General features: G+C 34.2%; 1 protein-coding gene across 2 annotated transcripts in view; it reads right to left on the bottom strand.

Moving 5' to 3' along the window:
• EYS (eyes shut homolog) overlaps window positions 1–26,036 on the bottom strand; it is a 2,056,951-nt gene extending 2,030,915 nt beyond the window's left edge. For both annotated transcript variants that reach the window (XM_032154320.2, XM_032154329.2), the window contains exon 1: window positions 25,945–26,036. The gene's annotated coding sequence lies outside the window, so the exon portion shown is untranslated. The remainder of the gene's footprint in view (window positions 1–25,944) is intronic.
• Window positions 26,037–26,898: the final 862 nt, after the last annotated feature.

Genomic DNA, 26,898 nt, shown 5'->3' with positions numbered 1-26,898 from the left:
AAATTAGAACAAATACAACAAGATTAACCCTGCACCTTTCTGTTTCTCCTTTTATCATCTTTCAATGGAGGACTTGGCTTCTTTCTATCTAAGGGCCATTTCTCTCTGTCCTCTGGTTTCGATGCCTTCTAACTGAATGCTATTTATTGTTCAACTACTTGTTATTTTCTTAGTATTTCCTTGTAATATAAACACTCTCTCATTATAAGTCGATTATGGAACCAAAGAACTTCTGTTGCAGCATCTCCTTTTGCATGCATCGACCTTTTGGTTTCCCTTATCTCTTTGGGTTTAGGGGTGGTAAGGGATTCCCATTGTTGCTAGGCATGAGGTATTTCACCATTCTGTTTAGGTTTCCTCACTCTGCTCACACTTCTGTAAATAGTTATTTCATTGAAATATCATACTAAACTCTGTGTGTGCTACTGTTCTGTGCTAGGACCATGACTGATACAGATGCCTATGATCTTTATGGAGTCAGTAGAAGTGTTAGTCTAACTATTTCAGGGTTAATCATCCAAACTCTATTAATAGCTTATTACATGCCAGATACTGAGAAATTTGAAAAATTGATAATGAATGCTAACTCAAGACTAATAGGATCAAACAATCAGACCTTATTTCAAGAAAAAAGCCCTGCTCCTTACCTTAGGAACTAATTTCTCTTCTTTTCCAAAATAAATGCCATTTCAAATGATCAGTTTACCCTCAACACTGGAATATTTTCATCATTCCATATTTAAAAACATTTATTTAACATAAAAAGAGCAAGTTAATTACAATCCTTGTTTCCTTGGCCACAGTTATAGCTACCTCACAGAGGAGAAAACACATTTTATATGAATGGCACCTATATTTCTTTTCACCTAGACACATTTAACAACCCATCTTTTAAAGCACAAAGAAAGTAGAAAACCTTCAGAAATATGTCTTTTCAAATGTTGTTAAACATTGACTTGTCTGATTATTTTAACTTGAGATAGTCCTTATTGTAGTAATTGCATACTTAAAATTTAAGATTTTATGCCATGTTATATGTTAATTTTATGCATCCACTTTCTGTTTCTCCTGTTCCAGCCTCCCACATCCTAGGGCATCTGTGAAGACAACAAAATTGCAAATGCCGGATGGTAGTATGATCATTGAATTAAAATCAATTCCACTCTTGTTTCAATCATGAAACAGAATGATCAAATTTGTATATGTTTCTATGTTGGATATTATTTTATTTTACATGAAAACAAAGAGTTGTATTTTTAAAATATTACATTGGTAAATTACAGTATTTTTTTCTCTACTAATCTTATTTTGTAAGGTTCTAAAATTTGGTTGACTAACACTTGTGTTCTGCAAATTAGTTTACCTAAAAAGAGGAATAAATAATAATAAACTTTGAACAAAAGAAAACTAATATAAAATACTGTTAAATTTCACATAACTAATTGAAAAAAAAAAACAATTCTGACGGGCTTTCTTGACACAATAATATTAGGAATAAATCTTGTTCCTTGTTGCGAGGTGAAGTAAGGAAGATGGCTGAATAAGTACCAAACCCTCCTCTGAAAGGGACACCAACTCAACAATATGCAAAACATTCTCCTTTGTGAGAAACCCAGAGACCAGCCAAGAGACTCCTGTAGCCTAAGTGAGTATCATGCCAGCCACACTGAAGTTGATGGGAAAATTTGTGGCACCCACTTGCCAAAGCCCTGCCCTTAGCTCAGAAATGTGCAATCAGAAGGAAGATCTCAACTCCTCACTTCTCCCTGGGGAGGAAATAGAAGACTGGAACATATGTCTAATGTTCAGATTTGGAGGGCACTATCTAAGAGACTGATTTCTTCCTTATTTGAATCTAAGTGCTGACAGGAAAGGGTGTCAGATAAGAAACCAGTGGAAACAGAGGCAGCCCTTTGAACTAGCACACACTCAGTTACCATCATCTTTCTCCCCAGCTCAGCATAACAGTTTCACCTGACTTGGCATACTGACAGGAATTTGAATGCTCTAGATGCTTGAGGATACTGAAAACAAACAGAAGAGCTCCAGAGGACCTATAGTATAGCAGACAGAAGCTGATTCAACTTGACAGTTTGTCCCTCAGGGGGAAAAGAGAAGAATAAAAGGTGTGTCAAATATTCTGACTTTTGTGGGGAGTTGCCTGAAAGACTGGTTGTTTACTTGCTAGTCTCAGAGCACTAAAGGGAGGTGGCATACTCTAAATGCTTGAGGTCAATGAGGAGAAAAAGAAATGGGTGACTTACAGTAACATCAGAAGATTTTCATTAGTGGAGACAGACACCATAAGAAGGAGGAAATTTCAGCTTCTAAAAAAGGAAACCAGTAAAATCTCCCTACTTAGGAATTTACAAATTCACAGAAAAAATTTGAGAGACCTGTAAAATATGTAGCTGGGTCATTTCATGAAAAACTTTTCCTGTTTGGAGCTGGTCCATAAATACTGGGAGAGGGGGCTACTTTTCAAATGCATAGATCCCAACAAAAAGTAACAAGGCACATGAAGAAACTGTTGTGACCAACAGTTGGGCACATGAACCAAGCAAAGTATCAAAAAACTATCTCCAGAAATAAGTCCTAAAGAAATGGAGATATATGAATTACTCAACAAAAAATTCAAAATTACCATTGTAAAGATGCTCAATGAATACAGAAAATGAATGCATAAAATGACAATATCAGCAAAGACACAGAAAATTTTCACATGTGTCCATGTTAAGAGACCACCAAACAGGCTTTGTGTGAGCAATAAAGCTTTTTAATCACCTGGGTGCAGGCGGGCTGAGTCCGAAAAGAGAGTCAGTGAAGGGAGATGGGGTGGGGCCGTTTTATAGGATTTGGGTGGGTAGTGGAAAATTACAGTCAAAGGGGGTTGTTCTCTGGCGGCAGGGGCAGGGGTCACAAGGTGCTCAGTGGGGGAGCTTCTGAGCCAGGAGAAGGAATTTCACAAGGTAATGTCATCAGTTAAGGCAGGAACCAGCCATTTTCACTTCTTTTGCGATTCTTCAGTTGCTTCAGACTGTCTGGATGTATATGTGCAGGTCACAGGGGATATGATGGCTTAGTTTGGCTCAGAGGCCTGACATTCCTGTCTTTTATATTAATAAGAAAAATAAAACAAAATAGTGCTGAAGTGTTGGGATGGCGAAAATTTGGGAGGTGGTATGGAGAGATAATGGGCGATGTTTTACAGGGCTGCTTTCAGTGGGATTAGGGGTGGCGTGGGAACGTAGAGTGGGAGAGGTTGAGCTGAAGGAAGATTTTGTGGTAAGAGGCGATATTGTGGGGTTGTTAAAAGGAGCATCTGTCATATAGAATGATTGGTGATGGCCTGGATGTGGTTTTGTATGAATTGAGAAACTAAACAGAAGATACAAGGTCCGAATAAGAGAAGGAGAAAAACAGGTAATAAAGGACTAAGAGTTGGGAGGACCCAGGACATCCACTTAGAGAGTGGCCAAGGGGATTCAGCATAATTACTTGTTTGGTTGGTAAGGTTTTGGGCTCTATCCTTGACAGAGTCCTCCTTTTTAAGTTGGAGGCTGAGCTTGATGAGGTGTGTTTTTAAAAGACCATTAGTCCGTTCTACCTTTCCTGAAGATTGAGGATGGTAAGGGGTATGAAGGTTCCACTGAATACCAAGAGCCTGAGAAACTGCTTGGGTGATTTGACCAATAAAGGCCGGTCCATTATAATAAAGGTGGGAAGACCAAACCGAGGAATTATGTCTTACAGAAGGGAAGATATAACTGCGGTGGCCTTTTCAGACCCTGTGGGAAAGGCCTCTACCCATCCAGTGAAAGTGTCTACCTAGACCAAGAGGTATTTTAGTTTCCTGATACGAGTAAAGTCAATTTGCCAGTCCTGGGCAGGGGCAAATCCCCAAGCTTGATGTGTAGGGAAGGGAGGGGGTGCAAAACTAATAAAAATAAACACACAGAAATTTTGAAACTAAAGAATAAAATTATATAATTAAATTAATTCGCTAGAAGAACTCAAAAACAGGCTTAATTGTGCAGAAGAAAAAAAATCAGTGAACTTTTGAAATGATCCAGACAAGCAAAAAAGAAAAAGAATGAAGAGTGAAGAAAGCCTAAAAGACTGATGTGACTCCATCAAGGGAACAAATACACATTACGAGAGTTTTAGAAGGAGAAGAGTAAAAGAGGTAAAACTCTTATTGGAAGAAATAATGGCAGAAAACTTCCCAAATTGGGGCAAGCAAATGAACATTCACGTTGAAGAAGTCCAGTGGCATAAACTCAAAGAAGACAACAGTAAGACACAATGTAATCACATTGTCAGAAATAAAAGACAAAGAGAGGATTTTAAAAGCCAGCACAATATTGCAGTGAGCCGAGATCACACCACTGTATTCCAGCCTAGGTGACAGAGCAAGACTCTGTCTCAAAAAAAAAAAAAAAAAAAAGCAGCACAATAAAAGTGACTCATTATATACAAGAAATTCTCCATAAAACTAACACAGGATTTCTCAGCAGAAATATTGCAGGCCAGAAGGACTAGAATGACAGATTCAATTGCTGAAATAAGTAAAACTGCCAACCAAGATTACTATATGGAACAAATCTGTCCTTCAAAAATGAAAAAGAAATAAAGACATTTCCAGATTAACAAAAGTTGAGATAGTTTATAATTATACTTGCCTTACAACAAATACTAAAGGGAGTCCTTCAATAGTAAACAAAAGATTGCTAGATAGCAACAAAAAAAGCACATGAAAGTATACAGCTTGGTAGCAAAGGTAAATATTTAATAAATACAGAATCCTGTAATTCCATAATGGTAGCATATGAATAACTTTTAGTTCTGGTGTATAATGAAACTATTAGTATAAAAATATAACTAAAATAAATTTATATGCAATATAAAAAGTATAATTGTGACATCAATACCAGAAAGTGTATGTGTGGAGGAGGAAGTAAATATGTAAAGTTTTTTGTATGCAATTGAAATTATGTGTTATCAGCTTAAAGTAGTTTGTTATAAGACGTTTTATGGAAGCCCCATGGTAACTGCAAAGAAAATATCTATAAGAGATATGCAAAGAAAATAAGAAAGCAATTAAACACTGACAGTATAAAAGTCAATGGGAAGAAAAGACTGCAAGAGAGGAAAAGTGGAACAAAAAAAGCTACGAGATAGACAGAAAACAATGAATAATATGGCAATCATAAGTATCAATAAATATTTTAAATATAAACAAATTAAAATCCCCAATAAAAATATATAGAGTAGCTAAATAGATTAAGATAAAAACCAAAACCATGATTTAACTATAAGCACCCTACAAGAGACTCACTTTAGCTTTAAGGATGCACATAGGTTGAAAATGAAAGGATGAAAAAAAGATATTACATGTAAGTGGTTAGCAAAAGAAGGCAGAGGTAGCCATATTTGTATCAAAATATAATTTAAGTCAAAGTCTGTCATAAAACAAAAATAACATCTTAGAATTATAAAAGGGTGAAGTCACTAGGAATATATACCAAATACATATGCACATAGCACCCAAATATGTAAAGTAAAATAGGCAGAACTGGAGTGAGATAGAGAGTAACATGATAATAGCAGGAAATTCCACACTCCCCTTTTAATTATGGATAGAAAACCAGATAGTTGACCAATAAGGAATAAGAGGGCTTGAACAACACTATAGTCTGATTGAACCCAACTGATACATAGAATCTGTCTACACAAAACCAGCAGAATAAACATTCTTCTCAAGTGTACATATTCTTCTCCAGATAAGAATACATTGTAGGTTGCAAAACAAGTCTTAAGAAATTTAAAACGACTGAAATCACACCAAGTATCTTTCTTGCACAAAACTGAATAAAAATAGAAATCAATACAAGAAGGAGAAGTGGAAAATTTACAATTATATGAAAACACACTACCAATGGATCAAAGACAAAATCAAGGGAAATTAGAATATGTACTGAGACAAACAAAAATGAAAACATAACATACCAAAATTTATGAGCTGTAGCAAAAGTAGCACTAGGAAAGAACTTCATCGTGATAAACACCTATATTATAAAAGAAGAGGTATCTCAAATAAACAACCTAACTTTATACCATAAGAAACTAGAAAAAGAAGAACAAAATAAGCCCAAAGTTAGCAGAAGGAAGGAATTTTAATGATTAGAGCAGAAACAAATAAAATAGAAAATAGAAAAACAATTTTAAAAATCAACAAAAATAAGAATTGGTTTATTGAAATATCAACAAAATTGACAAAACCTCAGCTAGACTAAAAGAGAGAGTATTGAAATAAAATTATAAATTGAGACATTACAACTGATGCCACAGAAATTAAGATTATAAAAGAGTATTACAAAAATTATACATCTACAAATTGAATAACATCAAAGAAATGGATCAATTCCTAGACACATACAACCTACTAAGACTAAATCATGAAGAAATAGAAAGCGTTAACAGGCATATAGTAAGAAAATTGAATCAATAAGCAAAAACCTCTCAACAGAAATAAAGTCTAGGACTAGATGGCTTAACTGGTGAATTCTACCAAATATGTAGAGAGGAATTAATGGCAATCTTTCTCCACTTGCTAAAATATCGAAGAGGAGAAAATACTTTCAACATCATTTTATGAGGCCAGCCTTATTCTGAGATTAAAATTAGATTAAAAACACTAGAAAAAAATTGCAGACCAATATTCCAGATGAATACAGATGCAAAAATCCTCTGAAATTTCCTAGCAAACCAAATTCAGTAGTATCTTAATAGAATCATATACCATGACCAAGTGCGATTTCTCTCAGGGATGAAGGGACTGTTCAGCATATGAAAATCTATCGATATGATACACCACATTTACAGAATTAAGAGCGAAAACCACCTGATCACCTTCATAGATGTAGAAAAAATTTGACAAAACTCAGCACCAATTATGATTAAAAAAAAAAAACTAGAAATTGAAAAAAAAATCTTAACACGATGAAGGTAAAATATATAAAGCCCATAGCTTTATCACAGTCATTGGTGGAAAAAAAAAAAAAGAAAGCTTTTCTGGTAAGATCAGGGATAAGGCAAGAATGTGCACTCTTATCACTTCTATTCAACATAGTACTGGAAGTCCTAGCTAGAGAAATTAGGCAAGAGAAAGAAATAAAAGGCAACCAAATCAGAAAGGAAGAAATAAAATCAATTATATTCACATAGGATATGACCTTATCTATAGAAAACACAATAGATCTCATATAAAAACTGTTAGAACTAGTAAATGAATTCAGAAAATTTCCAGGATAAAAAATCAACATACAGAATCAGTTGTGTTTCTACACGTTAACAAAGAACAATTTTGAAAAATAAGTTAAAAACAATACCATTTACAATGACATCAAAAAGAAGAAAAAAATACTTGGGAATCATTTTAACCAAGGGAACGAATGACTATAAAACACTGATGAAAGAAACTAAAGGAGACACAAATAAATGAAAAGATATCCTGTATAAATATTGGAAGCCTTAATATTATTAAAATGTCATTACCACCCAAAATGATCTATAGGGTCGAGGCAATACCATCAAAATCCCAATGCCGTTTTATTTTTCAGAAATAGACAAAATAATCCTGAAATTCACAAAGCACCACAAAGGACCCCCAATAGCCAGACAGTCTCATGAAAGGATAAAGCTAGAGGGCTAACTTCAAAACATACTACAAAGCTACAGTAAGCAAAATAACGTGGTACAGGCATAAAGGCAGACATATAAACCAATGAAACAAGTTTGAGGGTGCAGAAATAAGCCCCTGCACATACAGTCTTCAACAATACACAATGTTGAAAGGATAGTATCTGTGTTAGTCCATTGTTGTGTTGCTGTAAAGGAATAGCAGAGGCTGGGTAATTTATAAAAAACGAGTTAGTTGCCTAATGGTTCTGCAAGCTGTACAAGTATGTCTCCAGCATTTGCTTCTGGTGAGGGATTCAGGAAGCTTATAATCATTGTGAAGGGAACAGGAGCCAGCATGTCACATGATGAGAGTGTGAGCAAGGGGATGTGAGGTAACATGCTCTTTTAAACAACTAGATCTCGTGTGAACGCAGAGTGAGAACTCACTCATTATTGCAATAATGGCCATTAATGAGGGATCTGCCCCCATGAGCCAAACACTCCCCACCAAGCCCTATCTCCAACATTGGGGATTACATTTCAACATGAGATTTGGAGGGGACAAACATTAAAATTATATCAGTATCTTCAATAAATGGTGGTGGGAAAAATTGAATTTTTTTTCACATGCCAAAGATATTCAAATGCAATAGAATAAAATTGTATTTTACTAACAGCATAAACATAAATTAACTCAAAATAGATTAAAGACTTAAATATAAGACATGAAACTATAAAATTCCCAGAGGAAAACATAGTGGAAAGCTTTATAATGTTGGTGCAGGTATGATTTCATGAATATGACACAAAAGGCACAGGAAACAAAAGCAAAAACAAACAAGTGAGACTGTGTCAAACTAAAATACTTCAACACAGCAAAGGAAAAAATCAACAGAGTAAAAAGGCAACCTGTAGAATAGGAAACAATATTTGCAAACCATATGTCTAATAAGGAGCAATATCCAAATATATGAGGAACTTCTAAAACTCAATAGAAAAAAATTATCCAAGTATAAATGGGCAAAGGACATGAAAAGATACTTCTCCAAAAAAAAGACATACAAATGACCCACATCTTCATGAAAAGATGCTAAATGTCAATAATCAACAGGAAAAAACAGATCAAAACCACAATGAAATATCAAGTCATCCCTCTTATAGATGGCCGACATCAAAACAGAAAATAATCAGTAAGGATGTGATAATAATAATACTCAATGATCCCCAATAATCAGAGAGGATGTGAATACACGGAAACCCATATCCCCTTGGTGTTACTGTAAAATCGTGCTGGGGCTATAAGAAATAGTGTGAAGATATCTCAAAAATTAAAAATAGAACTACTATATGATCTAGAAATTCTACTTCTTCTACATACTTATCTAAAGTAACTGAAAGCAGGATCTTGGAGAGATGCTTGCACTTTCATGCTCATTGCATCTTTATTCACAAAAACCAAGACATGAAAACATAAATGTCCACTGACAGATGGATGTTTAAAAAGTTACCCATGTGTGTGCATGTGTGTATGTAAGTGTATGTATAAAATAGAAAATTATTCAGCTTTAAAAAAGAAAGAAGTCCTGTCATCTGTAACAACATAAATGACACTTGAGGACGTCATGCTAACTGGAAAAAGCCAATCACCAGAACAGATACTGCATGATTCCACTTTTATGAGTCACCAAAGAATAGTCAAACTCATAGAAGCAGAAAGTAGAACGTTGGTTGCCGGAGTCCGAAGAAATGGGGAAATGAGGAGTTATTGTCTAATAAGTACAGAGTTTCAGTCATACAAGATGAAAATGTTTTAGAAACCTTTTCTACAATAAAGTATATATAGTTAACAACACTGTACTGTATAAAAAATTGTTAATAAGATATATTTCATGTTGTGTGAGATTTTTTTCACCACAATAAAAAGTATTCCTTGTTATGACAAATTAAAAGCAAAAAAATCACTACAGTAAAGGAAACTGCACCTTGAAATATTTATGGATTATTTGTGATCATGTTGTAATCTGTTATTAATCTCAAGTTGTACAATAGCAATTTGTTTCTTCTACCAATTTCTCACAACATGTGGTCTGCAGCAGCCTTCAGTCAGAATAAAAACTCTGGTATCTAAGAACATCTCCAGATGTACTGAATCACAGTTATGGTGGATGGTACACAGGAATCTGTATTTTAAGTATTCTTTCCAGGTGAAAATTATGTACATAAAACTTGTGACATTGCTTTATATGAAAGCTTATATTCATATATGTTATGTGCTCCTAAATTTTCACACACAGACACACACACACACACACAAAGCAAATGTTCTTAATCAAGATAAGTTACATTAAAGTTAAATTCATTGTTTGACTTTGACTCAAAGAGGTGGGTCACATATCTTCACTAAACTCTTCTAATCTTACTGATCACACTTGATAATCCATACTAATTTCAGATCTAGAAAACTAAGTAAAACTATTCAAAGTTCCTTAACAATATGAACTAGATTTGAAAGTTCCAACCACTTTCAACATTACATAAGATCCTGATAAGCATATTATTTGTTTTCAACCTCAGAAATACCAAAAAATTTAATTTTAAAAAGCAAAGAATTGGTGGTTTTGAACTTTATTAAAAGCATCATCAGCATTTTATTCATTCTATAGTAAAGAAAATAATATAAGAACTTGAAAGTCTATTAATGACAGTAAAGTAACCTATTTTGTTTTCTAAGATTCAAGAAAAATGGATCACTTCTATGGCTAAACTAATATTTTGAAATTCCTTTATTATAGACCTAAAAATGTAAATATGGTTTAAAGACTGCAATTTGTTTAGGTTAGCCCTATGATTGACTCTAATTTATATGCTGAGTTCAATTTCAGCTCTCTATTATAAATGACCTAATAACAAATATTCTCACAGTTCTCTTCTGACAGAAGAGATGTGGGGATTCCTCACCATCAGCAAAGAAGTGATCAATTCTGCAGAAACACCAGCTGGGCTAACTCAATTCAATTCAATTCAATTCTCACACTACCTCGATGTAGCAACTGAGCTACATCTAACTCTATTCAATTCTCACACTCTACTTCGATGTAGCAACTGAGCCACAGGTTGAAAGCTCAGTTTCATGAGATTGCCTCCCATTGGCCACCAGTGATCATTTTAACCTTCAGCCCCAACTCGTCCCTAGAGCCTTGGTCTATCTGGCAACCAACTGTCTAATATCACACTTTGAAGAAAAATTTAAGTGAAATTAAATCAATATTAATATTTCAGTGGAAAGCTTGAGTGAGGAAGAAAATTTAACAAAAGAATTAACTTTTTGCTTCACGTTAATTATCCTCATGATATAGCAGAATTGAATTACAATGGTAGGCTACAAGCCTTTATTTAAATTTTCCCCTTAGACATGAACAATGTGTTTTATGCTAGCAGAAGACATGAGACTCCTGGGCCAGAGACAAAAGACCTTATTACTTATGGCTTAACAGGCAGCATAAATATCATTCTCCTGTCCTCTGACCAAGACAATTTTAATGTTCCCCTCAGCTTAAGTAAATGTTAAACAGATTTCTTCTTGATTTTAGGCCCCTGACTTCCTTCGCCCTTTGAGATGTAAATCATCTCTGAGCCTCTTGCTAGTTTTATAGCTCACGTATATTTGTCTTAAGAACTTGAGAGCCATCCTTCTGAAAATGTAATCATTAAGAAATATAGTGCCTCTACCTGTCAAGCTCTGTGACAGAGTAGGACTCTGACTTTGGTAAGTGCCAATTAGCAAACAGAGTTAGCCTAATCACATTGACCCCTACCTAACAAATAGTCTTCAATACTTTTCCACTAGGTTACTCCAGTAATTAAAAACTCTCCTGCCTTTTGTTTCAGCGGTGTTGAGTTCAATCTCTCCCCTGTTGCAATAGCCTTAACTACAATTGCAATAATGTTGAATAAAGTTTGCTTCCCTGTTTAGCTGTCAGGTGCAATTTTTCTTTGAAATTCTGAAGTCTCTTGGGTGCAATGAAGAGTGGTCCAGGTAGAAGCTGCAGTAATAGTTTGTTTATGTCACTACTGAGAAATACAAGCATAGGACACTCCAGTTTAATCAGAGGGTTGCTAGCAAGTCTGTCCAATCTTTGCCATGGAGTGGGAAGAAAACATGATATTTATTATCCTGATTAGGAGGCAAATCTTGTCTCTGACCCAAAAGGAAACCTTATCTGTATCTTCCAAGGCTTTTAGCTATCCTAACATATGTCATAAATAATTTTATATATGAGTTAATACTTACATAATAAATGTTTGTTCATTTGGTATATTATAATTTGAAAATATTAAAATATAGTTATTTCTTGAAATACAAATATTTTTATTCAATCACATATTAATTTATTTAATACAGTGTTCAACAAACATTTTTATAGATTGCCTAATATATATCACATGCTATGATCAAGAGCTATAAGACACAGTAAATTCATGTGCTCCAGGAGCTCCAATATAGCAGCTAAATAATTTTCTAGTTGTGTACCACATTCAAAGAAATTAGAGCCAGAGCACAGAGACAAATACAGAGTTTCAAGAGGTGATGCTAAATTTATCAGACAAGGAGAAGGAAAGGCCATGTATATAGTAAAAGGAAAGAAAAGAAGGTAAAATGGCTTTAATATGGAGTATTTGAGGGAACAGTAAATACCATATGAGAGTGGCTAGAATTACCTGGAAAAATAAACGGGGTCATGTCAGAAAGGAAAGTTTAGGCCACTATCAATAAGTTGGGCTTCATTTGTAAATGATGTGGTGCCATTTAAGCATTTTATGCAGAACAGTACTATGTTCAGATATGGATCAAAGAGAGGCAATGCCCTACACAGAGACTGTTATTAGAAACTGTCATAATCTTGAATTAACTACAGGGAACATAAATTCCCAAACCTTCTTTACCCATGGTGTATTCATTTCAAAAATATATTTGATGTGTTTTTATCACTCATGATAAAAATTGCCAAATGTTTCTCAAAAATATTTTACAGCAGTATTATATCTTAATTAGAATTTAGTTTTAAAGTCAGCACATCTGATGAAAAATAGTCTAAAGTCAAAATTACCCTTGTCAGTTTCCAATAAAGGTGCCATTTTGAAGATCCACAATCTGTCTTTCAAAGTACTAGGTTACTCTAGCAATAAAAAACTCTCCTGCATTTTGTTTCAGTGGTGTTCAGTTCGATCTTTCCCATATTGCAACAGTCTTAACTACTACTGCAATGATGCTGAATAAAGTTTGCTTGCCTGTTTAACTGTCAGGTGCAAATTATCCTTGTCAGTTTCTGATAAAGGTGCCATTTTGAAGATCCACAATCTGTCTTTCAAAATAACAACACTACTTTTTTCTCCATGGTAAAACAGTTTACAATTCCCTCATGGAAATATCAGATGAACTAGTGGCTTCTATTTAGGGTCCATGTTTTATTAAGATAAGTTCTGTGTTTTTAAAAACTAGCAGCACATTCAGTGCTTACTGAAGCTCACAGTATCAGGGACATGAGTTGGAACTGACAAGGATTGAGACAGCAGCAGATTCATATTTTCTTCCACAACCCACTGGGTCTAGGACACATACTCAGCAGAATGGCAGGCAACATTTCCAACACTATCTGAATGTATCCACTCCCTCTCTCAACCACGTATATTTGAAGCCAAGTAATTTAAATAGAACCAGTGCAAATGGACTATACTATGTTTTTACTTCATTTTCTTTTCAATAATGCTAATTTTGGATCAAAGTTTTAGGCAAAGGGTATCATCACTGTTAAAAGGGGAAAAAGCTGGTTTTCCTTTTGGTTTCTGTTTATTCTTTAGTGGATTGTAGATTAATATTCATTGCCTTAGAATTTATTAAAGTCATGATACTTGCCAATCAATTTTTGTATAAGCAATTTGTTTGGTGGAGATGTAACATGATAACAATAAGGACTGATTTATTGTCTTCAAATTCTGATAAAACCAGGATTGAAAACAATAGGAGACAAACATTCTGCTATGTTAAAGAATGGTGCAAGACAGAGTCATGCAGGATTTAGTTAAAAATAGCAAATCCTCTTATCTCCCCAAGCTCTACAAGAAAATAATAACATTTTAATGGATTATTTGAAGGGAATTAGTAGGCTATAAAGAAAGCTGTGGCACTTCCTCTTTCAGATGGTGGGAGGGGGTGCTTTTCCTAAAGCCAAACGTGGGAGCACATTCAAAAGAGTGTAGAGAGGACACCCGCCAGCACCTTCTTTCTCAAACAATGTTTGCTGAGCTGCAGAAATGTATTGACGCTATATGGTACAGAAATGGAGTGCTGTGTGAGAGTTTTTGATACACGTTTGTGTGTTCTAGAAAATTTGGTAATATACATGAACCTAGGGGCTGTTTTCCACTGGAGAAGTTTAAAAGCAGCAGTCTGTTTTGAGATACTTCCCATGGTAAGGTGAGGAGAGAGGGGTCAGCAGTTAAACACGTGTCTTTTTTTTTTTTTTCCAACTTTTATTTTAGGTTCAAGGGGTACATGGTTAGGTTTATTATATGGGTACATCGTGTGTCATGGGGTTTTGGTGTACAGATTATTTAATCACCCAAGTAATAAGCATAATATCTGATAAGTAGTTTTTTTGTTGTTGTTTTGTTTTCTTTTGTTTTTGTTTTTCTTTTATCTTCAACCTCCTCCCACCTCCCATCCTCCACCCTCAAGTGGGCCCCAGTGTCTGTTGTTCCCCTCTTTGTGTCCATGTGTACTCAATGTTTAGCTCCAACTTTTGAATGAAAACAGGTAGCCTAAAGATGTATAGGGCTTCCATGGCCTGAGAGACGATGCGGATAATGGGCTGGCTCCTGTTATTTTTACGTAGTCCAACCTATAATAGGGTTAGAGTGAGGGTAATAAGATATGGAAGTAATGTTTTCACATGGGTCACTCTATAAGGGTATAGCCTATACTAGACAGGTGAGTAGGCACAAAGTCCCTGCAGCACTTCCAAAAAACAGCAAGCCTGATACATGAAGAAGAACCTCAATTTGAATGGTGGACACATAGAGATATCAATGGCCATATTTCAGCAGCATTTTTTCTCTAATTCCTTTGCTTACTTCCTCTATTGTTTCTTAAACCTAGAATCAAGAATCAAGTCTGTGCTGGGAAGAAAGAAGCTATGACTACGACATCAAATTGAAGTTTTGTTTATATAAACTAGACATTTTAATGACTGAATGTGTCAGAATTACCGTAATAAAAATTTTCTTTTAATTGAAATTGATTGGAAAGCCAATAGATAGACTTAAGGTTCAGCAAAAAGAATTTACTAGAGTACAATTGAAGGCATCTTCCTATTTATATCACATAGAGTTCAACCTTCATTCCCTGTTCAATATACCAGTTGCAAGAGTATTAATCATTTGACATATTTGCCTTAATATTCTCTTTTTGTTATGCTTTAACCTCTTTTTATTTCAGTTACAGCGAAATGTGTGTTTAAATGCATATGTGAGAGAAGACAGTTAATATGTCCAAATTTCATATTTTCCTTTGTAATCCATATATTTTATGTACTGAATGAGTCATTCACATTCTAGAAGGTACAACAATGTTGCAATATATTCTCTTTAAAATTCTAATGCCTTCAATCCTCAAATTAATATTCTAAACATTAAATTCATATCAAATATATTTGATCACTGTTCTAAGGTAAGTACAGAAGACCATATGGTGTGCTTCCCAGATCTCCTTTCAAGACTGAAAAACTTATTCCCCCATCTACTGGAAGTGCATTGCGAGATTATTTCCAGCTCTTCCTCAGCTTCAGGAATTGTTCTACCTGAAGAATGTTGCCTTGACAAAGATCATGTTCTTCCCAGTGTCACCCTATATCTAATGATAGCCAGATGCAGGTATAAAACAAACAAACAGATGAAAACCTAATCCTTTCTTTTCTACTTAAGATAACCTGAAGGGACATCTCTAGAGGTCTTTATTTAGACTGTATCAGAGCCCATTTCTCTGGCGTTCTTCCCGGCTCTTCCACGGAGGACAACGCTAAGAGCCCTTAATTGATACCGATATCTACCTCTGCATCTTGAAAAATCTAATATGGGACAGAAAAGACGGAAATTAGTCTTCCTCCAAGGTCAAAAGCCATTTATTACAATGTCATTTTTTGGTAATTATTATATTCTTTGTGGTGCTCTGATGGCTCCTTGATCATACAGTAAGGAGGCCTACGTAGTGGAGTCGACACAATTATGTGGTTACGCGTGTGTATGCTTCTGTGCTTGTGCTAGCACACACACAAACACATACGAATACATAAACACACATATATAACATATGCACACACATAAATGGGGAGGATAGGAGGATTCATGTTTGTTAAACAAACTACAAAATGATAGATAAATACAAATGAACTTTTAAAATATCATTCTAAGGAATTCTTATTTATCCCTTGGGTAATGGGTTGTTTTTAAAGCAAGAAAGTATTATCATCTAAATGTTTTCCTAATAGGCAAATAGTAGCCATGTGCTGTATACATAAATAGGACCAATGCAAAGGTTATTATAACACACGAGGTGAGAGATGATGAATACCTGAAGCTGGGTATTGACACTGGTAAAAGTTAAGAGGTACTCATTGGAAGCTAGAATTGATGGGGCTTGGTGACAACATGAAAAATTGAAAGGGAGCTTTTTTTTAATGTTATAGGCTATTTAAATAGATTTAACTAGAACATAAAAATGTTATTTTTAAAGTATTAGAAGTATAATTATTCTATAGAAATAAAAGGGATAATATATTCTTTAGTCACACATTTATACCTAGACTAGTTTCACACATGAGTGATAAATGATACATTAGCCATATTATTGTTGTTCTTGTGTTTTTGAAACCAAGAAATATTCAGATTTGAATTTATACATCTTTAAAGCATAAAAAATGCAACTGAATAACTTATGAGCAGTAGCACTGAGACTACTTAAAAAGAATACAGCAGTATTTGAAAAATTACATACTAAAAATGCAAGGTTATATACGCAAGAAAAAAGATAAACTCAAGATAATATATCAGGATCTATAAACATTAACAGTCCAGTTGGAAATTTCCAGCTTAAAATATGACATATGCTGAAGTGAATGACAATAGAAAAAATCTGAATAATTTAGGGACATATCAAGGTCAAATGACTCCCTACTTTTCCGCCTTTTGTAATAAATTACCACCTCACTTTTCCAGCAGTAAACAAACATCTAAGTAGAAAGATTCTAAACATAAACAGATGAAGATTATGTGGGATGCCCTCTCTAACCACTCCTTTTCAAAATAATGTTGGAAGTTCTGCCCAGGACAATCAGGCAGGAGAAGGAAATAAAGGGTATTCGATTAGGAAACGAGGAAGTCAAATTGTCCCTGTTTGCAGATGACATGATTGTATATCTAGAAAACCCCATCGTCTCAGCCCAAAACCTCCTTAAGCTGATAGGCAACTTCAGCGAAGTCTCAGGATACAAAATCAATGTGCAAAAATCACAAGCATTCTTGTACAACAATAACAGACAAACAGAGAGCCAAATCATGAGTGAACTCCCATTCACAATTGCTTCAAAGAGAATAAAATACCTAGGAATCCAACTTACAAAGGATGTGAAGGACCTCTTCAAGGAGAACTACAAACCACTGCCCAATGAAATAAAAGAGGATACAAACAAATGGAAGAACGTTCCATGCTCATGGGTAGGAAGAATCAATATCGTGAAAATGGCCATACTGCCCAAGGTAATTTATAGATCTAATGCCATCCCCATCAAGCTACCAATGACTTTCTTCACAGAATTGGAAAAAACTACTTTAAAGTTCATATGGAACCAAAAAAGAGCCTGCATTGCCAAGTCAATCCTAAGCCAAAAGAACAAAGCTGGAGGCATCACGCTACCTGACTTCAAACTATACTACAATGCTACAGTAACCAAAACAGCATAGTACTGGCACCAAAACAGAGATATAGACCAACGGAACAGAACAGAGCCCTCAGAAATAATGCTGCCTATCTACAACCATCTGATCTTTGACAAACCTGACAAAAACAAGCAATGGGAAAAAAGATTCCCTATTTAATAAATGGTGCTGGGAAAACTGGTTAGCCATATGTAGAAAGCTGAAACTGGATCCCTTCCTTACACCTTATACAAAAATTAATTCAAGATGGATTAAAGACTTACATGTTAGACCTAAAACCATTAAAACTCTAGAAGAAAACCTAGGCAATACCATTCAGGACATAGGTGTGGGCAAGGACTTCATGTCTAAAACACCAAAAGCAATGGCAACAAAAGCCAAAATTGACAAATGGGATCTAATTAAACTAAAGAGCTTCTGCACAGGAAAAGAAACTACCATCAGAGTGAACAGACAACCTACAGAATGGGAGAAAATTTTTGCAATCTACTCATCTGACAAAGGGCTAATATCCAGAATCTACAAAGAACTCAAACAAATTTACAAGAAAATATCAAACAACCCCATCAAAAAGTGGGCGAAGGATATGAACAGACACTTCTCAAAAGAAGACATTTATGCAGCCAAAAGACACATGAAAAAATGCTCATCATCACTGGCCATCAGAGAAATGCAAATCAAAACCACAATGAGATACCATCTCACACCAGTTAGAATGGCCATCATTAAAAAGTCAGGAAACAACAGGTGCTGGAGAGGATGAGGAGAAATAGGAACACTTTTACACTGTTAGTGGGACTGTAAACTAGTTCAACCATTGTGGAAGTCAGTGTGGCGATTCCTCAGGGATCTCGTACTAGAAATACCATTTGACCCAGCCATCCCATTACTGGGTATATAGCCAAAGGATTATAAATATTGCTGCTATAAAGACACATGCACACGTATGTTTATTGCGGCACTATTCACAATAGCAAAGACTTGGAACCAACCCAAATGTCCAACAACAATAGACTGGATTAAGAAAATGTGGCACATACACACCATAAAATACTATGCAGCCATAAAAAAGGATGAGTTCATGTCCCTTGTAGGGACATGGATGAAGCTGGAAACCATCATTCTCAGCAAACTATCGCAAGGACAAAAAACCAAACACCGCATGTTCTCACTCATAGGTAGTAATTGAACAATGAGAACACGTGGACACAGGACGGCCTGTTGTGAGGTGGGAGGGGAGGATACATTAGATTATACCTAATCCCAGCACATCAACATGGCACATGTACACATATGTAATAAACCTGCACGTTGTGCACATGTACCCTAAAACTTAAAGTATAATAATAATAAAATTAAAAATAAAGAGGGAAAGCATTTTAATGATAGATATTAGGAAACAGAGTCTGCAAGAGCTTTTGACAATTGGGAAACAACAAAGCCCAGGAATCAAGTAGGCTACACCAGAAATATCCAAAGGCCAAATGGGGATACTGTGGCTACATATATGTTAAATATTCTACGTTACGCTTTAATTATTTTAACTTTTAAAACTTTTAATTTGTATGGTAGTATTGATCTAAATGTTTTTCTTTATCCTACTTCTTTAATATTTTAAATTAAACCTCTGGTGCATAATACTGAGCTATAGTATTCACTATATTCATTAAGCCTCAGGCATACTTTTTTACATTTGCCGTGTCAGAAATTAGAATGCACCTTACATTTCTTCTTACTGTTAACATATTACCATCAACAGAAAGCCTATTTCATGTTTGGGTTTCCCCTTATTTCTTAATCCCCATCCTATCTGATTCCTTTCATAGGAAACGATTTGTAATGTGTTTGCCGTATGTTCTTCAGCATAGATATAGTCTTGTAAAATATAGTGTGGGTTTTGTGTATTTTCAGTTCCATTAAGGGTTTTGTAAATCCCATCTCTGTCCTACTTTACTCATCCAGCCTTGTTTGGGGACCAATCTATGTCACATATCTGGTTTATTGTTTCATATTGCTATATAGCATCTCATAGTGTGATTTACTGTATTTTATTTATCCATTCTTCTGGAGATGGATACACAGGTTGCTTTCAACTCCCTAATGCCATATACACCATCCTTGTATAGATCTTGGCAATAATTTCTCAGGAGTATGTATCCAGGAGAGGAATCCTTGCCTGTACTTTTTAAATATATTTCTTCCTCGAAGAGTATTGGAAAATTTATTTGACTATGAATATAAAAATATTTAAAATTATTCTCCCATTATTGAATAAATGGAATTGTGGCAACACGCTACCTATGTGCATAAAATAACACGAATGTCTATTTTACTCCTTATGCCAAAATAAATCACAGATGGATAAATATACAAACACTAAGAAGAAATGAAGTCATATTAATACTGGGAGAAAGAACATGGGAAAATTGAAAATAAATCTGTCCATTTTTCTAGGTTCCCTATTATCATACTCCTTCACGCTTGCTCATCTCTCTGCAGTCAAGTCTCCTCACACAACTGCCAAATGATTATTTTAAAACAACTGACCAATAATATCCTTGCACTGTTATAAAAATCTCCGTTTAAACATTAACTTGCACTGCAATGCTTCCTGACTACCCAGTCTAAAACACCCTCCCAGGCAATGTCTTCTCACCCTATTTGAATTATCTGGATAGCTTTTATTATTTATTATTTTCTTCCTTATTTATTTGTTGATTTTTTTCTCACACCTCTCCAGAAATAAAAGCTTAACAAAATTCACAATCTTTGTTGTCTAATTTGTCACTGTTTTCTCAGGACTTAGAATGTGCAGGGAATATTAACAGTGCATTTGTTGCATAAATAAATAAAAGGACATATACATATATATATATAGAGAGAGAGTTTTTTGAAACAGGAAGCTTTGTAATATCACAGTTTAGAAATATTTCATAAGGTATTGAGTTGCATTCTTTTAATACTTGAACATATTTCTCTGACTTCAGTGCAAACCCACAAAGGTAGTATTGGACATTTAACCATCAAGCTGAAGCCAAACTTATATTTAACAAGCTAATATCAACATGTTGTGCCCTATGGGGTAATGACTGACACGTGCTTACCACGTCGTCATCGCCACGGGGTAGGGAGATGATTAGGATCAGTTTTCTGCCCTACCATATCCTCAATGGCTCTCAGTTATTTCTTCCATGTTTCGGAGAGAATATTTCTCTACTGTGTTTCTTTGACTATTTTCTTTCAAAAACAAAAGAATCTTTTTTTCTCATTACATTTTATTTGTAATTGCTGAAGCTACTTAATTTTACATTAATTTTCAATGTTTCAAAATAAGTTGTAGTTTATGAACAACAAAAAAGCTCATTAAGCTTAATGACAGTATTTATACTAATTTGCTGATTGGCTTACTTATTTTCTGTAACAACCAAGAAAACAGATTAGCTTATAAAGCATATAAGGTGGCCAGGTGTGGTGGCTCATGCCTTGTAATTCCAGCACTTTGGGGGACCCAGGCGAGTGAATTACTTGAGGTCAGGAGTTTAAGACCAGCCTAGCCAACATGGTGAAAGCTTGTCTCTACTAAAAATACAAAAAGTAGCCAGGCGTGGTAGCACTTGCCTGTATTCCCAACTAATTGGAATGCTGAGGCAGGAGAATCGCTTGAGCCTGGGAGGTGGTGGTTGCAGTGAGAAGAGACAGCACCAGGGCATTTCTGCCTGGGTGACAGAGTGAGACTTCACGTCAAAAAATAAATAATAAATAAATAATAAAATAAAATATATAAGGCAGTGTATAAATACATAGATACATATGTGTGTGTGTGCACCTGTGTGTGTGTGCATAATGATGATTAATTTTATGTGTCAATTTGGCTAGGCCATGGTGCCATAGTATCCACTTTTTGGTCAAACATCAGTTTAGATGTTGCTATGAAGGTAATTTTTTAGATGTTATTAACATTTAAATCAGGAGACTTAGAGTAAAGAAAAGTGCCTTCCACAATGTGAGTGAGCTTCATGCAATAACTTTAAGGCTTTTAGAGAAAAGATTGAGGTCCTCTAAAAAGAAAAGTATTCAGTCTCTAGACTGCCTTCCAATTAGAGCTGAAGCATTAATGCTTCCCTAGATCTTCAACAGCTGGCCATGCAAATATCAAACATGCCAACCTGCACAATCCCATGAACCAATTCCTTAAAGTGCCTCTCTCTCTGTCTCTTCTCTCTCTCTCTCTCTATATATATACATATATACATATATACATATATACATATATATACATATATACATATATACATATATACATATATATACATATATACACACATATATACATTTTATATATATATATACACACACACTGTTACTCTATATATATGTACTGTTACTCTGGAGAATTCTGACTAATGCATGCACATATACAGGCAGATAGATACATAAACTATAAACAGATACATAGACAGATACATGGATAGATAGATATATAATAAGAAAATATGTGAGCAATAATTCTTTTTTTATAAATTTACGTTAGTTGCTAATTTCCAGACTTATATCCTAAAATGTAAATAATACGTTGAATAAACCATTTTAATAGTTGCATATTAACTTATAAAATAGATTTTATGCTAATATTACATTGTTATTGAGAATATATTCCTATCAAAAATTTGAATGAGCAAAGTGCATTGGTTCCATGTGTATTTATTTTCTACATATAAAAATTGAATTTATATTTATATTTAAAAATATTAAAATTATCTATTATCTATATTTACATTGAAGTTACAACTCTATGAATGATAAATTAATTCTTCAGATGTAAAGAAAGAAAGCTCTTAGAAGAAATCTGATTAATATTTTGAACTAACGATGTGAGAAATTCACATTATCTCAATTATTTTATTGATATTTGGGACATCTAATGACCTTCTCCCCAAGACCTTGAGGAGAGAAAAATGAATTGTTTCTGAAAATTAACTGTAAATTCATTATGTAATGGATTGTCATAGTGCTACAAAGTCGCTTCAAAGATGCTGTCCAAGACTGTCAGATCTGGCTGTAATCTGATAAACATAGTATTAACATGTCTGGAGAGCGACTGAGCGAACTGAAAGTGGGGGTCCCTGAGAAGGAAGGTGAAAAGAGAGCCATGGAAGCAATATTAGGCAGAGTCTTCAAGCAGATTCTAAGGAGGAGTAAACGCTGATATAAAAAACTCCACTGGAACCAGCCCAGTATTAAATATGCCACCATTGTGCATGTGGATGCTTTGAACTTTCTTTGTGTAATAAAGCTTGCAAATCACATAACTCATAATCCTTAATATGTATTGAGTTCTCAGCTCGCAGATACAGTGCATAGCACATTACATACAACAGTTTATGTAAGCCTCAACTCAACTAGATGAGATGTGTACTATTGTCTCCATTTCATAAAAATTATCTCCATTTTATGAAAACTAATTTGCTAAAAATTGCAAAATTAATGAGTGACAGACTAATAGTCTTAAACCAGTGTGTCTGACTTCAGAGCCCATGCTTGATTACTCTGCTAAGCTAATATTTTCCAGATTCAGATTCTAAATTCAACAAGTTCAGTTACAATTACAATTCAGGTTTACATTTACTTGTTCAAAGAAAGAATGTGTGCTTGATGGAGAGTATACCTCTTCAGACTTTGATGTGGTTCTATTTCTTGTCACAAAATAATAGGTTGTTATACATTTATAACTTAATATTTGGTTATATTTGATTTCTCAGTAGCTTTCCCAAATAGATAAAATATAATAACTCAAGAATAGCCACCTTCTATTTCATCAGAAATTTTAGTTAGTGCCATGAATTTAGTAAATACTATTTTGATCATTAGAAAATGCACTTGGTGAAAATAAGCATAACCCTGAAAGTACAATGCACCAAACCTTACACAGCAGTGATGCACTCACTCTCTGAGTTCTCCTGGGGCAGAACCCAGAATATGACCTGAGGCACATTTTCAAATCTTTGTTTCTTCCAGTTCATTCAAAGATGAAAATTGTTTCTTCAGCATTATATTCCAGGGTTATCTTCTGAAGTGTTAGTTTTCTTATATTTAAAAATAGAATTTCCTCTGGGAACACATGGTTTTCGTAAAATGGTATTTTTTTCACTTTTTTATTTCAATAATAGAGAAGTGTAATAGGCATTTATTTATATCAGTTGAGCTAGCAAAAGCTTGTATGATTAGACCACCTTCTCCAGTGTTATATGGGCACCATAAAAGTTACTATGAGCCTCTGCAAGCATACATGATTTTCATTAAGATTATTAAGTGGTTAGCCTCCTGAAAACTTAGGGCACTCACAGGGAGCAATTAACTCTTTGGCTACTGCCATTTAGGGCAGGAGTTTGGCCAAAGTCAAAGAATCTGGGCTGCGTAAGAGGAAAATTTATTCATGGGACAGCTAAGCATAGCTTAATGTACTCAGGGCTTGTTGGCCACTCCTCACCAGAAATGTTTTATTTCTTTTAGTCCTTTCCTCTTTTTTGTTTTCCCTAAGTTTTTTGTTACTGTTTTAAGGATGCTACAGAAGGGGAAAGTGGAACCAAGTAAGTCAATGCAGTTTTGTTTTGTTTTTTAACGTATTAACTCAATATTTGTTGAATGCCTCCAAATCAAGGCTTGGTATTAGGTTTTGGTAATTCAATGGAAAAAGGGGCATTGTGCTTATTCCCTATGCTCACAAGTTATTCTCTAGTTGGTTAAAATGCAGAAAATTATACAAATTTTGTCTGTCATTTATTTATGTCAACTGCAAACATGGAAGTCTCTTCATGGTTTGGCATTTGAGTTCTTGAATATTGAGTATAGTTAGGATTAAATCAATATCCGTGCCCTTTTCCTTTCTAAATAGTAAAGTGTTACAGACACTTTTGTTTAAAAGGGCCATTTTCAGGCCAATTAAAATTGTTAAGTTAAAAACTGAGAATTATTTTTTAAAAATCTGAATTATTAACAATTGCAATTTTTGTTGATAATAAAAACACACTTTATCCATTAGTAATATTGTATTTTCTGAATCCTGCTAATAATATAAACTGCATCATTATTACCTAAACATTAAGTTTTAAATAAAAACTTGTTAGAATTGACAATATAAATATAGTATGAAAATTAACTGCAAAGTAATATATATCAAAATTAATGGCAAAATAATATATATCAATACGGTGCATGCTTCAATATTCATTTCATATGTATTTTATGAAATCACATTTAATAATTTTAGGCAGAATGATTGATAGACATATATTCATATGATACAGATGATGTGAGTATATATATGAGTACATATACATATACGAGTATATATATCAATAGTTTCTAATATTATGTAATTAACTTTGAAATTAACATTAACCTTTAAGGTAAGCAATGGTCCCTTATTTTAATATTGTATACTAAGTAACTACAAATAGTTCAACATACATGATTTCTGAAATATTTAAATAATAAAGATTTTTAAGTTCATTAAAGTCATAAGAATTAAACAGAACTAATAAATCTTATTGAACCATAAATCTCCTAAATAATAAAATAAGATTGGTAGCATATTAATAAGGTAAGAGTGTTGTACCTGTGAAACACCTTTATGCTTTCTTTTTAAAAATAAATAATCACAATACAGCTGTTAAAAAATCATCATATCTGATCAGTTGTAAGAAAACTTAAACAAACCACCACATACAAAGGAAACACTATCCTCAGAGTGCCATTGAGGAGGAAAAAAATGTTGATCATTAACATGAGAATAAACATCACCTCCAACAAAACTAGTATGAGTATCTCTAGATTTAGGGCCAAAACCTTTTCTAAACAAACTGAAAAATCATACAATTTCATTTGCAATTGACATTTCATGGCCCTATGTATATGCTGGCAGACAATGGGGGAAAACCTTAAAAATCGAAAGCAATCATAAGTACATCATGACTAAATAAGGATTCTCTAGCAATCCCCCAGATCCTATTTCTCAAAGGAGGTGAAAATTATATTCTTTGTATATCCAAGGAATATAAAGCACATGTTGTTCTTGATTCAAACAGAATGAATACCCTTAAGCAAATGACAGAGAAAATTTAGTGAAAATGTTTTGTATATAATAAGTAAAAAGAACTGGTTAAAGAAATGCTTATGATTATAATTAGAGATCTTTGTAGTTGTGTTCAGCTAGGCAGTGTTTTTATCTAGTAACAGAAAAATAATTTCTAGATGGAATCAAGTATAACTTACCCCAATCATTAGCCAAGGAGGCTTGCAACCCTAGGACGCTTCTGATTACGGTTAATGTCTGGACATGCCTAGCGTGTATCACTTTGTTTCTCAGAAGCCTAATCCAATAAAGCTTCTTTTATATGTGGCTTCTGAAACATAGCACTAAAAGCCTTAACCTTTTGCAGTACAAAGGTAAAGTCATTAAAGCCATGTGCAGGCTGACATAAGGCCTGGCCTTTATTTAGCTAATCTGGAGATGAATATAGCAAATCACCATCTGGAGCTTTGTGTAAATCCATAAGCAAAATACTTCTCTACAATTTAATTATTCCTTATTTTATTTGTAACTCACCATTTTCATTGCTAACTTCATATGTCTCAGTCTGAATGCTTTCTTGTGTTTTTAGAGATCATTACAATTTTTTTTTTTTTTTTTTTTTTTTAAAAAACTCATATGCAGACAGTAGGAGAAAGAAAAAGGCTTTCTGTTGCTAGGGAAACCTGATGCTGAAGGTTTAGTAACAACCTCAGATGGTGTTGTACAGCAAAGGCTGTCAGGATAAGAGAACAGAAACGGGGCCTGCTGATGCGAAGAATGATTTTAGTATGTTACTTATTGATTCTATGATGACCTTTATAAATGAAGTAATACAGAATCTATCTTTTTCTAAAGAAGAATTATGGGACTATAATAAACAAAGCCTCAAGAAATTTATACTATTGAAAGGTAGAATAAATGAAATCTCACCTCTATCTGTGAGATTATAGAAAGAACAGTTACTGAGTGCATTAGAATTTTGTCAAATTAAGATTCTATTAGTATATCCTGAACCCACAGTCCCAGTTGGACATTGGCTTTAATACTATCTTCATATTTTCAAATTACTAAATTAAACATAAATCGTTTGTATTACACTTGATCCTGCAGTGTGTGAAACATATATTTAATCAATCTCCTAATGAAAGAAAAGT

Source organism: Hylobates moloch, unplaced genomic scaffold, assembly GCF_009828535.3.
Source record: "Hylobates moloch isolate HMO894 unplaced genomic scaffold, HMol_V3 SCAFFOLD_2, whole genome shotgun sequence".
NCBI lineage: Eukaryota > Metazoa > Chordata > Mammalia > Primates > Hylobatidae > Hylobates > Hylobates moloch.
This window is presented reverse-complemented; position numbering and strand designations above follow the sequence as displayed.